This window comes from Phodopus roborovskii, unplaced genomic scaffold (assembly GCF_943737965.1).
Source record: "Phodopus roborovskii unplaced genomic scaffold, PHOROB, whole genome shotgun sequence".
Classification (NCBI taxonomy): Eukaryota; Metazoa; Chordata; class Mammalia; order Rodentia; family Cricetidae; genus Phodopus; species Phodopus roborovskii.
Window position 1 is genome coordinate 24,974,085 of NW_026126480.1, and position 24,358 is coordinate 24,998,442.

The window sequence follows — 24,358 nt, forward strand, 5'->3', positions numbered from 1 at the left end:
AAAGTATATGCTTCAGGAAAATTCAGTTTTATTGTGAACATGCAGATGACTCTGCCAATGGGGAATTCCTATCACACACTCACACACACACACACACACACACACACACACACACACACACACACACTATGAGAAACAAAGCATGGTCCAAGTTGACCTGTCTCCAAGCTGGAGGAGAACTAGAGATGAGACGCAATTGATATATACCTTCAGATCAAGTGACAGATCATCAGCTTCTGCCAACAATTTTAGACTAGATGATCTAGGAAACAGTCCACCAGAGGACAGAAAATTAATGGACTTTAAATAATATTAGAGAATTTGCCAGGAAAAGACTCTGTTCTGGAGGGAAAAAAAATAAGATTTTGCTTTTCTAAGTTCTTCATGTACAAAACGAGGTCTTATGAGGCAGTAGCTTTGTGGTAATCCTCAAACTTTGGCCAACAAGACCTAGAACTCACCAAACCTGAGCCCACTACCTCTTTAATGTAGCACAGAAATATTTACTACCTGCTCATGTACAGTATCATGTACTGTCATGACTACCATACTCATAGAAGTATATAATGCTGTGACATCTGACATATATGTGCCTCAAACATTGTCACAAGATGACTTGAAAGCTTACAAGTCAAAACTGTATTTCATATGCCTCATCTTCCAAGTAGCAGAGCTTAGCAACCATGTGCCCTGTGCAGTGCTGGCTGCTGTACCTTGTGACTAGTATCTGAGTAGGAGCTGTGGTTTGCTGCTATGCCAGCAATGGCTGAGTAAACCACACCTTAGGCTACTAGCCTGGGATAAGAAAAACATGCATGCAGCATTTGAAGTATAGCTTCTACTAAAAGTGTATCATTTTGTGCCATAATAAAGACATCAAACTGTAAATTGAACAAATGTAAGTCGGGACCATTTGCTTTGCACTATTGCAAGAAATAGAAATAAGGCATTAATCATTGTAAGACAATATACATAGGCAGGTGCTCTCTAGATACATTTTGGAAACCCAGACGTGCAAATAACTCATTCAGAGGAGAACAGAAGTCCCATTCAGTGGGTTCCTGAAGGATGAGTAAAAATGTGTCTGGTAGGAAGAAGAGATTCCACGATGTGTAAAGGCACCCTGGGAATAAAAATTTCAAAGCAGCAGAGATAAGGGGAATCTTGGGAAAGTATCAGGTAAAAGTCTGGAAAGACAGGCAGCCAGCAAAGTAAAAGGGATTTCAATACTGTTCAAGCGGTCAGGATTTATCCTCTGGGAGATAAAATGTTGATGAAGAAATTTAACCAAGGGAGCAGTGTGGTCAAAATTCCTCTTAAGAAGAAAATCCCTCAGTGGCCTTAATAAGGATGACTCGGTCAAAGGGGTGCATGTGTGTTTACGCTCCGGCTCCCGTACTTATGTGCGTTTAGCTGCCCTTTCCTTATCTGCTGTTTGCTGCTCTGCTGGGCATGTGGTGCTGACCAGTAACTCTACCTCCACATTCTTCCTAGCCTCTGTTTTCAGTCTCTGCAGCCACAGCTGATAAATACTGTTGAAAGAAGACAGATGAAGAGAAGAGTAGAGGGAAGCAAGACTAGAATAACTGCCATGAAAGTTTCTGCAAGAAAGCAAAGCTGCAGAAGAAACAGCACAATGCTGGGGTCTAAGAGCATACTATGTGCTAAGTTCACTAGTTATCCTTCACAGTACCTCACTAAATCTCAAAACATCTCTGCAAGGAAACTAATTAATCCCCATTTTCAGGTCCAGGTAGTGTACATCTTTCATCCCAACACTTGGAAGGCTAGGCAGGAGGATCCAGAGTCCAAGGTCAGCCTGAGCTATGTAGCCTCAACATAACAATAAAGACAAAATTGACCTCATTTGTCAAATGATCCACTTTAAGCTGTGAAGTAGTTCAGTAGCTTGGCTGTGGTTGTGTGCCTTGGTTCCTACTGCTGTGCTTTCAGTTGTTAGAGTGTAAACCAAATGATGCCATTTCCCAAGTATTAACTCTATCAAAAACTATTATAACTGCTTTACATGGGAAAATATCCTTGTCCCCACTTTACAGAAGAGAAAACTGAAGCTTGGGAAATTAAGTAACTTCACCACGACAACACAGCAAGTAGCACGCAGCACCCTATCCTTGATGTTTGGCAGCAGCTGTCCACTACATTTAGGTATGTGCATTCCCAGCTCCCTCATTTTCCATCAGCCTTCCTGTTCCCGGATCCACCTTCCAAGCTCAGCTAATAGCTCAACTCCTCCAGAAGCTTTTCAGGAAAGCATCAATTTTTCATGACTTTCCTATTGCTACTATTTATATAGTATTCATTTGACTTGATCAGGATAGACTTATATTTATTTCCTCTTCTGTTTGGGTGCTATATTCCCCCCCCCCCAGACTACTAACATGGAGACATATCCTTTGTAGGTTCCTTGGGCAATCTATATCATCCAAACATATCATACTGCACATTCAGCTTTCAGGATGGCATAGGAATTGTACCTTGATGTGGTGTGACCCCCATGATAACTGGTAGGTTCCAAGCTACATAAACAAGGTGTGGAATGATTTCGGTATTTTAATAGTAGGAAGATTTTCAGAATGATAGCAGAAGTAATAGTTAACTTTCTCTATATGAAATATATATACATAAATGTGTGTCTACAAATTCAACTGTTATGTAACATAGTAATATAGGTTCTCCAATCCTATTTTACAAAGGAAACTGAAGGAAATAAAAAATCAGAGCTAAGTGATCTGTCTAAATTCCACATCAACAAACATCTCACTCCAGAGTCAGCATATCCTTGACTACTTTTCAATACTATTTCCATGTTGTTGGGACATTCTAACGTAAGCGACTTTTTTTTTTGTTTGTTTGTTTGTTTTTTGTTTTTCCAGACAGAGTTTCACTGTGTAGCCTTGGCTGTCCTGGAACTCTCTCTGTAGACCATACTGGTCTGGAAATCAAAGATCCACCTGCCTCTATCTCCTGAGTGTAGGCATTACAGGTGTGCTCTACCATTGCCCTGCTAAACAAATCTTATACCTTAGGAAAGAATGGTAAAAAACATTCTTTACTCCTGCTGCAAACAGTGTGGAGATGTGAATGAAAAGGCAGGATTCTGAACAGCAAGTATCAAAGGGAACTGCTGGGAAAATAAGAGTAAAGAAAATTGAGGTGTATTCCTCTTTCAAAAAAAAAAAAATGTGTGCCAAGTATGCAGGGTTTTTGTTTTTTGGTTTTTTTTTTTTTTTTTTTTTTTGCATGTTTCTGTTAATTATAAAGCATCCATGTCGTCCTCTCAGTAATACACCAAATTGCATAGCATACCTCAGAATGAGCAGCCATTGTTTGCTAAGAACTGAAACTCTATACCAGATTCTGCAATCCTAAACCAGCACAAGGCACCCTCCTCAGAACTGACACATGACAGCTGTGAGGGGGTCAGAGCAGTGGCTGGTGAAGACATCAAGGAAACCTGGAGCAGTGCAGAGCTCCCTGTAGATTCAGCTTGAGGAGGTTGTTGTAAAAGTCAAGAGAAAACCACGGGATGCAGTCTCACTTCAGCCAAAACCCTTAAGAATTCAGATGTCAGAAAACAAAAAAATGACTGCTGTTTGCTTTTAGTTAAATGTAATTTAAAATTCTCAAAGCCTATATACTGTTTCCTGTACTATTTGGTGAAATGGATGTCTCTTCTCTCTACACAATCATCCTCTACAAAGTTAGAGAAGATGACATCCCACATCTATACAGCTTGAGGGTGTGAAGCTGAAAGTGAAACCCATGTGCCCTTTAAAACAAAAAGAAAAGGAAAACAACAGAAACACATAGCTCTTTCCTTTCCGGTGTGGTTCCTTTTAAAAGGAGAAATGTGAGCCTCTGTGTTACTTATGAAGGGGAAAGTAAAAGTGACTGCAAAAATACACAGTGACCCATGAAGATGGCACTCCTCTGTCCCTGCTCTTTCAAGTGAGGTCCACACCTTCCCCACTGAAGAAGGGTAGCAGGTAACAAATAACCACCCTTGGGCTTTGCATCCCACTGCTCCCTACACTCATTCTCCCACCTCCCCCTGCACCTGAAGGAATGGCAGTGCAGCATGACCACAGCTGCATCACACAAGTCCCACCACTGCTTGGAGAAAACCAGAATAATGAAAATACAGCAACTTCTCCCATGTGGAATGACATACTAATTCTCAAGAAGAATGCAAACTGTAGCAAGGGTGTACAGAGAGAGACACTGTGAGGAGTGGCTAATGTCTGTTTAAGGATAGGGGAGGTCTAGAGCCTTGCAACACAAGCACTGAAAGCTATCCAGAGCTGAGGAATTCCATATCACAAAAGTTCTCTGGAAAACAGAGATCAACGTGCACATTGACTCTTTCTCAGAACACAAAACTTTTTCACATTCTTTAAAGGAATGACACATCACCTATCTCATTCAGAAATTTCCAGAGTTATAATGACCACACAGAATAGCCCAGAACACCCCTCTGGTCATAGAGATGTCCATAAGCCTGGGCAAATTACTCAACTAACATGTAAACACATGGTTCTAGATAAGAAAAGTGCCACCTAATCCAAGTAATCTCTCTCTCTATTCTCCCTTATTAATTAATGGATAACAATGGATACATATGTGCATGACACAGTTCTAGAGTCTAGGGATAAAGTCGCACATAAGATAAAAGTTCCTTCCTTAACAAGCTTTCTAAGTCCAAGTGATGCCACCTCCCAGATTTCCTTCAGCTCTGTGACCCTACAGTTCCACCATCCATAGAAAGAGAGCTTATGAACTGCATAGGTCCATAGCTGAGAGACACTCTTCACAGCTGAGGAAGGGATCCCTCCAGTCTCATAACCTGATCTAACAAAAAGTGTTTAGACAAATAGAGATAAACTTTGTTTGAGATGCAGAGACAGATTCTCATTGTTAAATAAATGACCTATAGCTAAGCAGACGGTGAGTAGAAGAGCTAAGGTCTGAAGCCTGGCCTAGTACCATTTCACAAGCTCATAATCTCGGGGAAAATTGTCTTAAAAACAGGTTGAAATCTTATTTTTAAGGACTTCTGTTAATAAAAGTTATTTTAGTAGCAAATCTCTATGTCTTTACTTATTCTTATCAAAAACGTGGTTTAACATTTAATTTTTCAATAATTGACATTAAGAGACAAGATTTGAAAGAGTTGAATGATAAAAGTACACATAAAATTTACCAAAAACCTCCAGGAGACAGAGGTAGAAGGACAAGGCCAACCTCAGTTATACAGCCAACTTGCAGCCAATCTCTGTGAGTCCCTGTCTCAAAACAATAAACAATAAAATAAAACAAAAAAGCCATCTATCTCTACCATCTCACTTGTCAAGTAAGTGCTAATCAGAAAAGGAAAGCAGTTTGTTCCAAGTCTACAGCTACTTCATGGAGGACTCAGCCCTGACACCCAAGAGTTCTCAGATCTAGCAGGTATACGCACCAGCTTCCCTGCTACCTGACAGCAGGAAATATTCATAGATGGCTTTAGCTGTTCTCCTTACTTCACAGTTTGAAAGGATATAATGCTACCAGCGTACAATATTCATAATCAATTAACTCTAAGAAAATTTCTTTTCAAACCTAACACTTCTCCCCCCCACTCCCCACCAAACTTCTCTATTCAATTAAGCTTGAGAATTTTTTAAAAGCTCCTAAACCAAGGCCCTAGCTTAAGAGACCCCAGCAGGAATCTGCTATGCTTAATTCATAAAAATAATAAATCCATTGGAATATTATTTCCCTGGATACAACATCAGGACTGGAAGGATAAGCCTCATCCCTGCCCCCAAGGGACTTTTCTAGAAAATGATTGAGTGGCCAAAGATTTGCATTTACAGGGCAAGAAAGACCCTCCTTAGACTGGCTAATGGAATATTCTGTCACTTGTACAGTCACCATTCTCTGTGCTAAATCAGCCTCCCTGGGGACACACCACAGAGGTTGGACAGAATTGCCAAACTAAGGATAAAACCTTTCTAGCTTTATCTATGAGAAGTATCTGACATGGAAAATCAACACCCTCTCTGGGATTATTTTGCCCTTCTGTAAACAGGAATCACAATCAGGTAGAGCCCACCACTTAACAGACATAACATTGATGGGAAAGATAGCATTTACGCACCTGAAAAGCAATGACATTGGCATGAGTATTATCTCAGGACTATCATCAAGTTTAGAGACCAGCAAGCCATCTTGCAAAGAAATTTAGGAAAGACTTAAGCAGTGAGACACAGCAAGAATATCAACACACAGACATTAGATTACCCTGCTAAGAAATCAGTCTTTTGTAGCCTTAAAAGTTTATTTAAACTCCTTGAGCCTCAGCTTCCTTGCCTGTAGAATGGGAATGTTTTTAGTTTAGAACCACTATGAAGAATAAGTAATAAGTACAGACAACTTGTATTATCTAGAATGTTAATTGAAATTATCATAAATAAATTTTTCCTTCTACAGACTCCAAATCCTGGGACTTCATTTAGCATTCTCATTATATAAACATTTGAAACATCTGTAATAAAAACAGAATTAACACCATTTAAGGCTTGAAGAGATGGTGCATACATCAGTAACCCCAGACCTCCTGTGGTGAAATGGGAGATAGAGAGGACTGAATCCCCAAAAGATGGTAACCAGCTAGCCTAGCCTAGATCTTGTCTCAAACAATGAAGAAGCTATAATACTGATACTTAAGCTTGTCACTAACCAGCACACATATGCCACACTCACCAAGGCAAACACATGCACAACAATAGCATTTCTGATCAATACAGAACAACCAAACTTAGAATACACATTAATCAACATACTAGCAACTGGGCCAAAGTTTAGGAAACAGTTCTGCAGATGGGTGTTTCCTGTCATTCATCGCAGTGTTGGGCACATTTCAGATCCCAGACTCTGCAGCCTTCTTTATAACCATGGACTATAAGGATGTGATCTTCTGAGAAAATGCCAGATGTACAGATGTCTTGGTCCTGAGGCAAAATGTTAGTCCTAGCATATATCATCTGTTTGGTGTCCTGTTGACACCTATTGATGATGTTCATAACTTTTTATGTCTATGCTTCATTGTTTGTTTTCAATAAAAACGAGCAAAAAACCTTCAGACTAATGAATTCAGACATTTTCAGACACAGACTTACTTCCCTTCCATAAGACCAGGAGTAGGGACATTTCTGGTTGCAGACATGTGTGGCACAGACATGAGATCACGCTCTGGGCTTAATAGGAGAACATAACAATCTACTCATTGTTTACACTTTAACCCACAGGGCAGCTGGGAATCACATCTAGCCATATGCAGTGCTAAACAAGTGGTCATGACTTCATTAAAGCCAAGCCTTAATGCATACAGCTTGGACAGTGTGCTGAGCAGCAGGACTCTTGCCCTGCACTGCTCTGAGTATAGCCAAAGAGCCCAGGTGGTTGTTGCAAATGTCCTCTGGGATTAGACTGTTCTCTTTGCCAGAATTTCATCTGCCATCCTTCCCATTTTCCAGTTCTCCCACATAGTGTTTAATCAGCTGCTAGGATGGCTAGAGGTCTCTCCATTCTTACCTTCTGACATCCTGCAAAAGGAGCCAATTATAAAATGATCTACATACAATCGCATCAACCTACACATATAGAAGTGCTTTTTGTGTCATAATGAATGAATTCAAGTAGAGAAAGAAATGAAAGGGATTTCTTACTTAATCTTTCCAAGTCTATGACAGGTATAGGGAATATTATATCCAATTTACAGACAAGAGACTGATATTGAGAAGGAACACTGCAAGCAAATTGCAAAACGAAGATTTATATGTGGGCCTAAATTTGCTGTTTTTATTATTCAGTGGCTCAGAGAACAAATTACTTCATAACCTGTGGCCTATCACAGTCCCTTTCTACACGGGGCTCAGTACAAATTGACCAGGAAAATGTGATGAGCACCTAGAGATGAATGACTTTTTTTAAACAGGGCAGGGGTTCTTTTCTACAACAGTGTCACCATCTACAAGTTCTCCATCTGAGTTTTGCTACTATTGCTTTGGCTTTGGTGTTTGTTAATTTGCAATGCTAGGGCTTAAACATAGGTAAGTGCTCTACCTCTGAGCTATATCCACAGCCCTGCATCTTCCATCCCTTTCTTTTTTTTTTCTTTTTATGCCTAACCCACTAAAAGATAAAATATAACAAAAGTAAAAAATTTTCATGAAAAGTATGAGAGAGACCATGAAAACACTTCCAACCCTTCATCAAAGTGAATGAGCCTTCGTAGACCTTCTTAGAGCCTTGGTCAGGAATTAAACATTCAAGCAGGCCATGGTGGTGCATGTCTGTAATTCCAGCATTTAGAAGGCTGAGGCAGGATTACCACAAATCAAGGCTACCTGCATTACATAGTGAGGCTTTGTTTCAAAATAAATAAATGAATAAACAAACAAATAAAAGTTCTTACTAGGATGCCTATCATCAGATGGCTGCTAGAATAAATCAAATTCCACAGTGAGGTTTGTCATGTGTGAGAGAAGGGAACTCTGTATTTGTGATGTTTCCTCAGGGGTCAGCATGCACTATGCACCTCTCTGAGGTACACTTTAGACCCAGGCATTCTGCTTGAGAGAATAGCTCTTTTAATTTGTCTCTGAAACAGAAGTGAAATTTATTTCAACTGCATTTTTTTGTTGGCATTTTCACTTTCAGGATAATTATACCTCTGGGTCTCCATTGAACTCAAGATAGAACTAGGAAAACAAAGCAATGAAGAGCACCATGTTCTGAACATGCTCATCATGTACTGTGTCATGCTTGCAGTTCTCAAGGAGAGCTAGTCCTTCTTCACAGAAACCCAAGTCGTCCACAAAGTTATAACATAGGGTGCAACCACACTTCTCCCTTGAGGCTTCCAGGGGGTGGGGGGAACAGGCAAGGTATGCTTGCTATCACAGATGGAATCCAGATTTGACTATGTGTATATACATACATAGCATATGTATATATTCCTGAGATATGTCTACAACAAAAGCAGAGAGCAGAGGAGCAACTATTTGGAGGGGTGAGGGAGCCACCAAGAAGGGAAGGGGAGTAGAGAGGAAAGTGACTGACCATAAGCAAAGTACAGTCACATACATATCTGAATGTATCACAGTGAATTCCAACATTATGTATGCTAAATTTAAAAATAACTAACAATTCCTTGTGGTGAGTTACATGTCTGTTTATTCTGGTTCCTATTACTTCACTCATTTGACTCCAGTCATGCTAGCCCTCACCCCTGTTCCGGAATATGATGGTCTCATTTCCTCCCCTCCTAGGGTAGGGGGCCTTTGCATTGGCAGCTCCTTCTACCTGGAATTCTGTTTCCAAGATACCTAAACACTTTCTTTCTCTGTCTCCATTTCTTGTTGTGTTCTTCTCCGAGTAATTTTACTTCTAACTTAAAAGATATAACTTTACTTGCTTGGATTGCCTTTATGCTACTGCTTGTTTCTCTCTGCTAGAATATAAGCTCCCGAGGGCTGGGTTTTTCTGTTGCTCACAGATATGTCATATGTGTTCGATGAACACACCTATTAAGAAACCTTAACTTCCAAAGAATGAGTGGATATATGTACAGATGGAAATACCATGCAACACACAGCATAAATTCATCTACATATGGTCTTGACTTCATTCTAGAGTGAAGCTCTTTTATAAACTCCATTATGGACCAGCATTACACATCCTTTCCTACCAAAATCTCACCTTTACAATCCAACATGATCGAGGCTCTGTAGCATAGCATTCAAAACAGCCTGCCTGCCCTGACTCATTCTCATCCTATTAGTTTTGTGGTCCCAGGCAAGTTATTTGACCTCTATGCTTTATATTTTTTATCATAAATCAACATAATAAAACACAGCTTGTGGAAATTATGTAAGAAATTAAACTGTACAACATATCTACAAGTCTTCAGCACAGTATCTTGCCCATAGATAATCTTGGATATCAACAATCATTATTATAAAAGTACTTGTTAAATGACATGACACTCCAAATTCAGTATTTTACACTAGTTTAACTGGTCTATATTAGTCTACATTAAAAACTTTAATTCAATAGCATTCAGCTGGATGGTTAATTGGTGTATGCTATTTGTGTGATATGTATGTGTATAAATGTGTGTGCCTGCTCTTCTGTGTGGGTGCATGAAGAGGTCAGAGAATAACCTCTGCTGTGATTCCTCGGGCATTACTGGCCTTTTTTTTTTTTTTTTTTTTTTTTTTTTTTTTTTGTAACATTCTATTTATTTAGTGAGTGTGTTCAGATGAATGTGTCATGGCAAAATTTGGCAGAAAAGGACAACGCCAGTTGATTCTTTCCTTCAACTATGTGGGTTCCAGGGATCAATCTCAAGTCATCAGGCTTGGTAACACTGAACTATTTTATTACCCTGCCTTTGCCTTTTAAAATAGGCTTTCTGGCTGACCTGGAACTCATCAAATAGGCTAGGCTGTCTAACCAGCCCAGAGATCGATCTGTCTCAGCCTTTCCATGTTTTCTTCACATGGGATCTGAAGATTAATCAAGTTCTTATGCTTACACAGTAAGCATTCTGCCAACAAATCTCTCCCTCAGCACCCAATCTATATTATTAAACCTAGTAAAGATGCAATTGTAAATGCCAGACTACTCAAAATGACCATAATAAAGAACACAAGACTTAAGAAAAAGCAAGTTTATAAGTCCAGTTTCCTTACCTAATCAGACTATGTGGAGCACTAAACTATACCAAAATATATTAAAGACTTTTTAAAAAATTATACAATAATGTGTGTCTTCTAGGGGAGAAGAAATAACAATAAGTGAGTGGCACAGGAAGAAAGAAGCAAAGGGAACAAGAAAGTGGCTTTTCAACTGAAGAATGAATTGGGCAGAACCAGCAGCATTATAAGGAAGGAGCATTAGCAAAGGTTTTGACTGACAGCTGAGAGTGAACTCTGTTGGGAAGACTGCTTCTCCAAGATCACTGAAAGATAAGCCCAGTACAGAGACACAGTGACTGACTCCAAGGAAGCAGCAACAAGTCCTACTCACAGAGAGCTGGGCACTGTACTTTCTTTTTTTTTTTATTTAATTTATTTTATTTAATTTTATATAACAAAGTCCAATTAAATGAAAACAAACATTTATACACAATATTTGGGCACTGTACTTTCAAAAAAGAACAAGTGCATAGGACAATGACAGGAGAGTTGGGTATTCCTCAGCTGCTTCAAAATAGTGATTTAAAAAAAAGAGGGGGGGGATTAAAGGATTGTTCAGCTTAGATTAATAGTAAATAGTGCATCACCTGCCAAACACCTAGATAGAATAATTCAGATTCTAACATTCCCATACTGTGAATCCCTGCCAATAACTGTGAAGATATTTCATTTGTATACTTCACTTGATGCTATAAAAACTCACATTACTAATGTGAATGATGTTTGGCATTGCCATGATGGTATATATGACATAAACACTCTCTTAAAAACTTTTCACAAATGTAGTTTACAGTGGGAGTGGCTGGATGACACTATGCAGAATGCTATTAACAACAATGTGACAAAAATACAATCTCACCATAAAACATGAGTAATGACACCAAACACTTGAGCTATATGGCTAATACAGTCTCTGTATTCAGCAACAGTCACCAAGAACAAGTCATGATGCTCACTTCCATATACAAAGTAATGGATTTTAGACATGGGCCCAAACCAGAGACAGCCTATTCTTCCTCTCGTGCTTTGTTCTTATCCCAGTGTCTAACTTCCTCTTCTGTGTTATTTTTCTCACTCCCAAATAAATCAAGAATCCACTTGTAGCTAACTCTTGTCATCTGTAAATTTATTTTCCAGCAAGGAAACAGTGAACCTTACAGATTAGTTTCTATCATTCCCAGAGGCACAATCCCATCCAGTAACTAACCAATTTGTATCTCAAGAATTTGTGGATGTATGATTTAAACATGCTTAATTATGAAATTTTTAAATACAATGGTATATAACAAATACAGTGAATAAACACATTATGTATAAACAGAGAGATGGCTCAGCAGGTAAAGGCATTTCCTCCCAAGCCAACAACATGGGCTCTCTCCCTGGAACCCACATAGTAAAAAGAGAGAACTAATAACTCCTGCAAGTTGTTCTCTGGCCACACACACACACACACACACACACACACACACACACACACACACTTACTTTTCAAAATATGTAATGTCCTAAGTACTATAATATAATAATTTTCTGGAAAGAAGAAATGGGAAAGAAGAACAGGGAAGGGGAAAGAAGAAAAGAGAAAATGAGAAGAGGGTAAGGAAAGTAGAGGAGGAGAAAGGGAAGGGAAACAAAAGGGATGGAATAAAGGAGGGTTAAGAAGGGAAAGGAAACAAAAGGAAAAAAGAGAGCAAAGAAAGGAGAGGGGAAGACAGGAGGAATGGAGGTGAAAGAAAGAAATAGAGGGGAGGGATGAGTGGGGAATAGAAGGAAATAGCAGGAGCAGGGAGGGGAGGGAAAAAGGGGGAGGGAAAGGCACTTGATGACTAATGTAAAAACTGTGACTTTGATCCATGTTTAACTCAATCAACTCCCCAGCATCTATTCCCAAATCCTCTCATAACACTACACTGTGCCACACTAGTTTAAACCACAGAAGGCAGCTCTTTTCTCTGAGCTCTTCGTGGCTCTCGTCATCCTTCAGTGTCTTAAGACTGGTATGCAAACATCTGAGACCTAACTCTTATGAAACATTGAAATCCCACAAAAGTCTACCAAGAGCATAGGAATTCTATTCAACAGCTGCCATCATGAGGGACTTGATCTGACATCTCATTCACTTGCATCATTACTTCTAACAGCAGGAGTTGACTTACACTGACACCTATTCCCAGGTCTCCAGCTTCCCTTTCTAAAACTTCTTTAGTCTTGGTGGTTTGTCAGATGAAATTACAACTACGTATATCAAACTCATTTTAAACATTAACTTTATTAGAATGCAATATATGGTACTTCAAATGTGGGATACATTTTTTAAAAAGAAAAATTATAATTCAGTATTAATGCCCTTATTTTTTTTCAAACCCAGTACTTTGACTTATTTCCCACACTCTGCTTAAACATGTCACGATGTGATTCAAAGACTTTATATACTTATAATGTGAGGGCCCAGAGAAAAAACAGTTCAGCAGTTAAGAGCACTGATTGCTTCTGCAGAGGACCTGGATTCAGGTCCCAGAACCCACATGTTGGCTCTCAACAGTGTAACTACAGTCTCAAGGGATCTGACACCCTTCCCTGGCATCCACAAGTAATGCAGGCACAATGCTGCCAACATTCAAATACATTAAATAAAAATAAATTAATCTTTTAAAATTTAATTTTAAGGACAGATAAGGAGATGACATTTGTGTAATACAAAACAAACAAACCCTAATGTGGCAAAACAATTATTTTAACCTCAAAACCCAAGAAACAGCAGAATAAAATTGTGTTGGGGGGGGGTGTCAACTCTTTTAAAGGAATGACCATCTGTATTGTAATTTCTCTAATTGTACCTCTCCTCTCTCTCCATACTTCTCTCCACTCTCTATTTTTGTAATGACTGCTGTTTATCACTGGTGTATCATTTGTTTTAGGAAAGGAGACAATCATGGTCAAACATATAGGATGGGTGTGGCACAGTAACACGCATCTTCAGTGCCAAGATCTGAGAAGATGAGGTAGGAGGATCAGAACTTCAAGGCAGCCTATGCTACATTAATTTAAAATAAAAATATTATAGGATAAAAGTCAGTCAGTGTAACATGATGACTAACATGAGGTTTGAAGACTGAAGTTTGAAAGCATATCTGGAACTTAACAATTATTACTATCATCAGCTTTTAATGAGAAAAATTCTATCAAATTTATAAAAAAAAAAAGAACCTATTAGTAACAAACACTTCTCAAAGCCTCTTCAAACTTTGCTAGTTCACATCAATGACACTCTGGGTTCCTACACACGGAGAACTTACACAAGTCACCAGAAAGGGTATGGGCAGTCTGTTTTCATCAAAACTCATAAAAATAGAAAGGACACTGTAAGAGGGCACAAAGAACACCAAAACAAGTGGAAAGAGGCTTCAGAATAAATGTGTCATAAATATTTGGGGGAAAGGGACACATTGGATGAAGGAGAAAAGCTCCGTAAGTAAGCAAGCAACATTTGTTCTTATCAAATGATCACAAGCATCCTTACAAGAATAAAACAATTTAAGATAGGGGGAAAATTGCCCCTAGAAGAACTGATCTTAAAATAATTGTTGGGGTTCTTTATTACTGTCCTTATCTTCTGTGGTGCACACATGACTCCACCCAAGTACATGGGCATCTGCCTCCTCTGGCTGTTCACAGCTGTAGTAGGGGAGTCAGGGTTTCACTGTCTGTGTGTGCAGCAAGTTTGACATGCTATTTATCTCCTCCATACTTAGAAAATATTAGCACACTCTCAAAGTAAAAATATTTTTTTTCCAAAAAAAATCATCAATTCTAAACTCATTAGAGTGACACTACAGCTTATGAGAGGCAGGGAAGAAACTGACCAAAGCCTGTCCTTTCAAACTGTTGGTAAGAGTCTAAATCTGCACACAAGCTCAGGGAGTCAGTTCCATAGTCTATATCAAAATCTATGCTCTGTCTAGAAACCTAGAACTCATGCACTCAAGAAACTCTTCACCACATCCTACAAGAGGGAGCTTGATCGGAGATATCTAAGAATTAATTTTAATTTAAATTAAAAGGTTACCATCAGCTTGTTTTAGAAATGTAATACAATTCTATTAAAATTGCAAGTCTAAGTCGTTTTTAAGGGAAGCAGAAGAAGAGATTTAATAAAATGACCTGGACATGAATTCAGGAATGTATCCCAGTGGTTTAGTGACTTCTCAGTACACATGAAGCCCTACATTGAATTTCCAGTACTGAAAACTATGAATAATGGTAATTCCTTTCAAATAACATGAAATCTCATTAATCAAAGTTTGTCAAAAGAAGAGGTAAATAAACAAAATAGAAAACCAGATCCAAATGTCTCTAAGAACTTTATAACAAGTATGACATTAAAAGATGGATTATGCTAGTTATAATGGTGCACACTTTTAATTCTCGCACTCAGGAGGATCTCTGTGAGTTCAAAGTCAGCCTGGTCCACATCAGGAGTTTCAAGCCAGACTAAGTGCATAGGTAGACCCTGTCTCAAAATGGGGGGTGGGTATTGGAGTAATATAGTTGAAATAGTTAGTTTTAGCTTGGCATGGATGTACACACTACAGTCCAGATATTCAGAAGGCTGTCATGGGAGTATCATCCCCTTAGCCCAGGGATCCCAGACTATCTGGAAATACAGTGAAGCCTGCCTTTAGAAGAAAGACACAAATGCAGAAAAGTCCACACCATCTATGACAAAGAGTTAAGATATTTTTAACATATAAATAAATCTCTCTTAAAAATATCCATTTGAATAGCATGTATTTCTTTGTGGTCAGCTGTCCAATGTGTGTGTGTGTGTGTGTGTGTGTGTGTGTGTGTGTGTGTGTATTCATTCATTTGATTCTTGAAACAACCTAATGGCATACAGTTAATAAGCAAGAAATATATTTTTTAAAAGAAAAACATGCAGACGGTCCAAAACATGGAGTATCCTATTTAACTATTAATCAAATAAATGTAAATTATACTAAAAATAAGCTGTCATCTTCTACATGTCACACTGACAATGGTTAAAAACAATGACAATGTGCTGGTAGAGTTGTGATAAAGTGATCTCACATGTTAGGGTTAAGAATGAACTGACTGAGCCTTTCTAGGGGCATTTTGGCAATATGTGTCAAACATCTTTAAAGAGGATCATACCATAACGCATTTCTGAGAATTTAAACTGAAGAAATAGTCTCAGATATGTGCAAAGATTGAGCTGTATTGGGCTTAACAAGATGTTGCTAATACACAACAGAAAATTGGCAGTAACCATAACTATAGCTATCAGCCAACCTGTGCAATATCCATAGTAAGCCAATATGAAATTATAAAAAACAATCAAGCAGAGCTGGTGAGAAAGCTGAGCTGGGCAAGGCACTTATCACTGAACCTGAGGACATGAGCTCAAGCCATGGAACACACAAGATAGCAGAGAACCAGTTCCTGCAGGTTGTCATCTAACCTCCACACATTACACACCACACACGCACACACACATACACAAACACACACACATGCACACACACACAAATAAAGTGTTACTTTTCTCAAGGTACAATTTTATTTAATAAAAGGGAAATTATCATGCTGATGAACATGTGCATCATGAAAGTGATAGATTGTTACACAAAACAAGAAAATTAAACATTTGCTACTATTTGATCCCATTATCATTTTAAAAGTAACTATATACACTATATAGTTTATAATTAAATATAAATGATTGATAAATGGTCAATAGACAACAGATAGATGGGTTTGATAGGTGGACAAACAGGTAGGACATTTTCCTAATGAAGATGGTTAGACCAGGACAAAGGAAGCAGGCTGTTTTCCTTGACTATCTATGTTTTTTCTGAACTTCTCAGATGAAGTACCTGTTGCTTTCATACAGATGATGCAGTCATCTGGAAAACGAAACTTTTATGAGGAAGAATATTTAGTAATATGTGAAAATACTAATGAATGCTAATGTTCAAAAAGTAGCTCACACCGAGGGGCCATATATGCTATTGCCAAACATTCTATTCCTTGGGCATGGTGGTAGGTTTGTGGATACTGCCTTATTTGAAAAAAAAAAAAATTATAAAGTAATATGATGTAACTAAAAAGAACCATGACTTGGCTGGTTATGAAATAATGTTATTGCATTCATGTGGACTTATAATAAAGTTATATGAATTTTATGATGTAAATTTTGCAAGGGGAAGAAATAAAGCATGATAACCATTAACATCTCTGAATTGTTAAGCTAACATTTCAAGCTTGTTTTCATTTTTACTATATTTTATAATTATTTCACAGTAACTACATATAACAATTTTTAATTTTACAAATTGAAGAAACTTACAAAACAGTATATTCAATATTTCATTTTCTTCAAGAAATATGAATACCTATGTAAAATCTTCTAAAGTGTAATTTATTAAATACTTTGTATTATTTCTCTACATCACCTTAGGAGTTCTTCATTTTTACTTTTCTTTTTATATTTTCTAGTTTTCTCCAATAATCATAGTGTGTCCTCAAGCAGGAAAATAAAAATCAATGGAATAGTTATATTTTATCCTTTTCTTCAAATCCATTATATCAACTAACTTTTAAAAATCCATTAATAATATACTGACTTATTACCAAATGATCCCAAAAAATAAAATGACAGTTCTTCTGAGCAAAATTTCAGAAATCTATTAGTATGTTCTGCTGGGGAATGAGATCCATCGTAATAAAGTATGCATACAAGTGTCATATTGAAGCATATTAGTTTGTATGATTATTAAAAACAAAAAGAAAAAAGAAATTTTCAAAAAAAATTGCATTTAAAGTGTGGCACATCTGCTTACACTTCAGAGCACAAGTTGTGAGTGAGCCCTAAAGTCATTCAGACCAAACACCTTCACTGATATCAACTGCCTGCAGCAAGGCAGAGAGAGAAGACTACTACATGATAGTACAACAGATGACAGCCAGAGCTGACAAAAGGTCCCAGGTACATACATGGAGACAAAAAGCAAAGCAAAGCCAGGGTCAGCTATTAGGCACAGAGGCCTTGCTTTTGAAAAGTCCTGGTCTGACCCCTAAGCTTGCTTTCCTGAACACCAGGGAGGCCTTCTGGGTCTTAGATCCTTGGCTTGAAACAGAAAGTAACACGTTAGATGGTTCAGTTTTTAAATACTGTACAAATTTGTACAAAAACGAAACATTTTTACATGTCAAGGCTACTTTAGTCCCTGGAGTGCCTTTGAAAGTACTGTTAATTTAATCAACCATACATGGTGATGTCCATGATGGCAAAAACACACAAAAGACTTTTTTAAAGAAATGAAGAACGAGAAGAGTTTCTGCCCTGGGTTGTCTGGATTTCTCCTACAGGGAGCGAAGGTTCAGCAATGGCAACTCTATTTCAGAAAGCCCAGGATGCAGTTTTTCTCTTCTGGCTGCCAGCCCCAAGCCTAACTAATCATCCGGGAGCACTTCTCCACGTGGAGAAACTGATATGACATCAACAAATTCTTTATCAACATCAACACTTTGTAACACTGACAAAATTAAAAGTACTGTAATCTATAAATGGCTCAGCCTGTTCTGTTAAAAACTATCGCAGCTGGACACTGTGCTTCAACTTTTGTTCAAAAAGTGTTTTCTTCACCTCTGCCTTACTTTTTCAGTCATATATTTTTCTTCCATTTCTAGAAAGTTTACTTGCTTTTATAATTTCCACATTATATTCATAAATATTCTTTGTGGAAATACGTATCATGCAGTCAGTTCATTTTACTAAGGGAGAAAACATTCAAAACCTTTATTTTTCACTTTAAATTCCCAGTCCTCTGTATCAAATATCACTGACTTGCCATCCCCTTAAAATTTCACTTTATCTCCATCCCTCCCCCAGTCAAACATATGTCCACACAGGTGCACACAGGCACACTCACAGGCATATACACACGTGTAAAACTCCTGGGAATGTATGTTTAAACACCACCCAAAGTGACAATAAGATTGAACACTGATTCATAGCAGGGAGTGAGGGGAGTTAGTTCAGGTCCTAAAACAGTACTTACTATACATGCTCATGAGAATCTGGTAACTTTTCCTCTGAATTAATGTTATTAGTCAAAAAATGACAAATCACTATGATAATAATCCACTCTCATAATTAATTGGTATAACACAGAAGCAACAGATCCAAGAAGCAAAAGTCTTAGTCTATCAAAAATTGGATTTTTACTCTGCTAATTGCAGGTGTCCTGGATACCTCAGGCTGCTCCTCTCCGAGCCACATCATGGAAACATGCAGACAGCATCTCTGTCAAACAGTCACATCAGTCATTAACAGCAGCATCCCAGGCACCTGCACATACAAGACAGTCTAAATGTTGAATAGAATACCTCTCTTTCAGGAATGAGCTTCTTTCCTTCTTCCTCTGGTGGCCACGCTGTCCTCATTGGGACTCAATTGCTGTCATTATTTCAATTTTAAATTACTGTCTACCTCCACACCCTTCCATGAAGGAAACATAGCTTTTATCTTTGTTTTGCACATGCACGCCACAGAGGAGGGAGTAGTTCAGTGCTATTTGCCACTTTCTTCCAATAGTAAAGTAGCAGATGAACGAGGGATGCTGGTGCCATACTCAAGTCTGCTCCTAGACAGACCTGCACTGTCACCCAATTTGCTCAATGGAAACTCACACTTTCAAACAGCACAGGAAATGCTCACATCATGAAGGATATTATCCCCAGGAGAACAGATGCCCCCTAGGACCCTTCACCTGGAACGTGGGTCCACTCTAAACAAAACCTTGCAACTTTAGATGGTTCTGTGTTTAGATCCAAGTAATAGACCCAAAAGCAATTACAGAGTTCACTGTGAAGTCACTCTCAATTTGAAAGCAGACTTTTTAAGAAAAACAGAAATAATGAGAAATAGCATTAGTTATTTGTGAGATTAAAAACTGAAATACATCTATCAGTGAAGGCTTCTGATTTTCAAAGACTGTTAACAGTTTTTACAAACATTGAGTATTTTTAAATTGTTCAAAATTCAAAGTAGAACAATAATAGCTAACACTTGTAACTTGGTTATTATATGAATTTTATTCTAATTATTTGTACATACAGTAATTTCTTTGGTTCTAAAAACAACTCATGTAAGAGTAGAATCTATGAGCAGGTGTATCGCCACTATCCCTATTATTCATTCATAAGAGAAACCAGATACATGCCTGAACTTGCCTGGGTATACCATTCACAGAGAGTTAGGATTTGAACCTGGAAAGATGAACTTCAAGGCCATGCTCTGAACCCATCTCATTTAGATGCATACAAAGAAGTTAACATCTGCTTCCCTGAGAAGCATGGTCATTAGGATAACTGTCATGCTGTTAGATGTTATCTGCTTCTTCACAAATCATGAATCACATGCCCTGATATAAGAAACATAGCAAAAGGTGCACTAGGGATTCTGCAAGTCCTAAAAAGCATCCCGTTGCCTAAGGATTATGCTTTCCTGACTGAGGACTTTGAAGGCCCTTTCAGCATGTTTGTCCTGAATACCAAGCTTCTTAGACCCTTCCATGCTTACTCCCTTTTGCAATGTCTCAGCAGTGATGCTGTAGTGACAGTGAGAATCAGAATGGATGCAGATCCCAAAGAGATGTCCCAAGGTTATGTGTTTGAGCTTTCTATAGGAGAGTCCTCACTTCAGAATCTACTTAAATGTCAATGTATCTTTTCTAATTACTTGAGAACCACATCAGGGTTCAAATTCTGCTTCTAACATTTACAAATAATGCATTCAGGTTATTCAGCTTCCCTGAGTCTATGGGGTTTTTTTTGTCTATACAAATGGTACACCTTACTGAACTGATACAGAAATAAGACCAATGGGCAGATATAGGTTCTTGGCACAATGCCTGGCATATGCTGAGTGCTTAATTCTAGTTCTTTGATACTTGAAGAAAAAAGGAGTAACTGTTTAAGAATTGATAAATAGGGCTGCAGAGAGATGGCCAAGGAGTTAAGAACACTTGCTGTTTTTCCAGAAGATTATAATTCAATTCTCAGGTCTGTGTCAGGTGGTTCACAACTGTCTGTAATTCCAGGTCCAGGAGCCAGGGAATGTGATGCTCCTGCACCTATGTCATGCTCAACAATGGAAGGATCTTATTTAAATGCTATTTTCCCCTGTTTTTATCTAATTTAGCAGTTGACAGTCAAATGTAAGTAGTAGCTTAAAGTATAAGAGAAACTGATCTTGCTACAGGACAAAATAATAATTGAAGAGAAATAACAACCTGTTTTTTTTTTAAAAAAAAAAAATGGTACAGAGACCAAAGTTCAGAAGGCACAGAGGTATACAGAGGCAAAAGGTCAGCAGAGCCTCCTCAGCTCAGGGGACAGCCCTCTGGATTAGCATGGTGACTGCTCTGAGCCATCATGGTAAATTAGCAAAAAATGAAACTGAAAAACCAGAAGCTAAAACTATGACATGACATCAGCTGCACACGCATCACGCAGGAACAGGAACAGGACTGCTTACTCTTAAACGTTATATGTTGCCATTATTGTATAGGTAAGAGTGGACCCCCATGTATGCACCACATTGTATGCCTGACCCAAATTTCAGGAACTGATTCTCTTTCCATTGTGGGTTCTAGGATTCGAACTCAAGTGCATAGGCTTGTGCACCAGGAGCACTTACCCACTGAGCCATCTCAACCTGCCAGAAGCTGTATTTAATACTAGAGTTGTAGATGATTGCAATTACCTTCATTAACTCTCTGTATTCACCATATTTCTTTATTTACTGCTTGAAAAATCAGCATGCATAGTTAAACTGTAAAAAGCAGAGCTGACTCTTAAAGAGGAAGCCAACAACTCAAGTAGCACATGCATGTAAGAGAGAGGGTACTCACTGTCTGTTAGAATCCTTTTTCACATAACCTGCACTGTCCCTAAAAGAATAAAGAGTAACCAAAGTGTAACATAAAAAAAGAAAGAATTGTTATCCAACCAATTCACCTGATAAGAACACTAAAAGAACAGTTAACAGAAGTGTGGAGCTTAAATTATGACCCATGCATGGGTGTCTGTCTGCACAAGTCAATTCTGACACACCCACATTCTGAGTTAAAAAAAAATAGATTTTTTTTAAACAACCCTGGGAAGAGAACAAAGCAAACAGATAAAGTGGAGAGGGCTCAGGATGCATCATCATAAATGAAATGTATTTTACCTTCCATAAGAAATTACACTGTGTTAGCAAGTTTTGATGTTACCCTTAACTGCTGACATTGCACAGATGACAAAGAAAGGAGCAGATCAAAAAGCAAACTACATCATCATAAGAGAACCCGTGGCAACAGTACTCATATCTGACCCACAGCAGCTGTCCCTTGGAACTGTCCTACTACAGAGATCATGCCAGAGAGACATACAGCAGACCAGAGGATGGTTGCTTTCCAAAAGTGCGAATCTTCTGGAAGTACAAATCAATCATTTTCCACTTCTTCATTAATCAAAACTCTTATTTTAAGAAGAATGAAAACCCAAGGAATAAAAAAACACAAAATGCTAAGACACTGTACAACCTCAATTACTTTAAATACTGACATATTACCAGCATTGTGTTATATTGCTGGTACAGAATGGAGATACACTGAAGGAAACATCCATCTGACAGACTAACCTCTGATAGAATCAAGTCTAGAATTTAGGATATATGTGTCCCATTCCAATTAATATTCAATTCACTCTTTTATAATTTTCCTAAATTTGATGTCTCCAGATATGCTGTTTTAGCTGACTCAGTTATTATGGACAGGTATTCCTTTTTTATTTTCCTCTGCCAGGGACTAAGGGTGGTGGACAGCATCTCTGAACACAGGTTCATATTATAGACAAGGAGGATGAGCTCCAACCCACCCCATAGGGTGTTTCTAGGGTGCTCTGTCCTTGGCAGTGTCACTATTTTCAAGTCTTATTTCTGTCACTTAAAAGAAAAAATGCTTACATTAAAATAATACTTTAAGAAAAATAATGAAAACAAATATCTTCCCCTTACTATTATGTCTGGGAGAACATTTTAATCTGTTTTAAATTGGATATACTCAAGTCTTAGAAATGCAAACTCCTGTGATCACAGGAAACCCTGAGAGTTTTAAGATCGTAAAGGAAAGAAGGGCATAATAAATAAATTTCTGGTTCTGATTCATTTACTTGTTTGAATTAATTAATGCTGTTGAAATCCCAGGCAACTGCTATTTCATTTGTGACTGAATTGAGTCCAAAGGAGAAAAATATGTAAAACATTATTCAATTAGATTTTTCACAGGTTTTTTTTTTCTTCCTTTCCCACTTCCTCTCTTACCAGCTAATACACATTTGAACTCAGAGGACAGTTTTATGCTGGCAGCTGTGGAGTTGCCTTGGGCAGCTGTCCTGTGTTCAGAGCTCTGTGGACTCATATTGTTCTTCAGCTCAAACCCTTGAGTGTGCATCTCACGCTCCTGGCCTTACTTCAAAGCCATCTTCAGAAAATTCAAAACTCATAGGAAGATTGCATGTGTCGGTATGCATTGGCTCTTGGGAGGAGATGTGGTTTTCTTACTTTTAATTATTATTTCATTTATTTATTTATTTATTTATTTAGTCCATATATATATATATATATATATATATATATATTTGACTTTACCTTAGAAAGTGGCATAATAATTAGAATTGGAGAAATCTGTAAGCCCTTTCATCTTTAATGATTTTTATTGCAATGCAAGAAATACAAAACCAAAATTTCCTTTCCTAATTCCAAGTTGAGAACTCTTGGAGGGGTGGTGCTGGGAGTTGGAAGAGGTGGGGGCAGGGGATGGGATATATATTTTAAATATCTACAGTGGAATCCTCAAATAATATCTAAGTATGTTAATCTCCTGCTTTAAAAGCTTTGTTATCCCCTATTATCTACCATACATGAGACTCTTGGAATATCTACATCCTATGTGTGAACTGACTGTGTGATATCTTTCTGGTCTCATTTCCTGGCATCTGTGCTCATATTAAGCAATGTCTTTGTATCTTGGATCATCACTACTCAGTGGTTTCAAATATGGGAGCATCTTAAAATAAGATTAAGATCTTAAAAAATATTGATAACTATCTCATTTCCAAATACTGATTTGCTTGGTTAATGGATAGCCTAATCATGGGGTTGTTTTTTAAAAATTGAGAGTATCTGGAGTCATGGAACAGGGGCAGTGCTTGCCTACCATGTGTGGGGCCCTGGGTTTGATCTTCAGCACCACAAAAAAAAAAAAAAAAAAAAAAAAAAAAAGTAAAATTGTTAGGTTTCTTCCCAGGCTAGATGATTGCTACACAGCTCTTTCCACAATTGCCCCCCACCTTACTTTTTTAGGAAGGATCTCTTACTGAACCTGGGGTTCATCAATTCAGATTTTCGGACCAGCAATCAAAATTAATCATCCCTTCCAGGAAGGGATAACTAAAAAACAAGGCCTTCTGAAAAGCCATGTAGGTACCTACTGTTCTAGAAGCTCCTTAAAATATATACATAT

General features: G+C 38.0%; 1 protein-coding gene across 13 annotated transcripts in view; it reads right to left on the bottom strand.

The window, feature by feature from the left end:
* The window catches only part of Sox6 (SRY-box transcription factor 6), a 580,992-nt gene that overhangs the window by 335,572 nt on the left and 221,062 nt on the right, over positions 1 to 24,358 (bottom strand). Inside the window, exon 1 of one of the 13 annotated variants that reach the window (XM_051192738.1) lies at positions 19,176 to 19,298. The exons of the other annotated variants lie outside the window; for them this stretch is intronic. The gene's annotated coding sequence lies outside the window, so the exon portion shown is untranslated. Of the gene's footprint in view, positions 1 to 19,175; positions 19,299 to 24,358 lie in introns of those variants that run through there. 13 annotated transcript variants of the gene reach the window in all.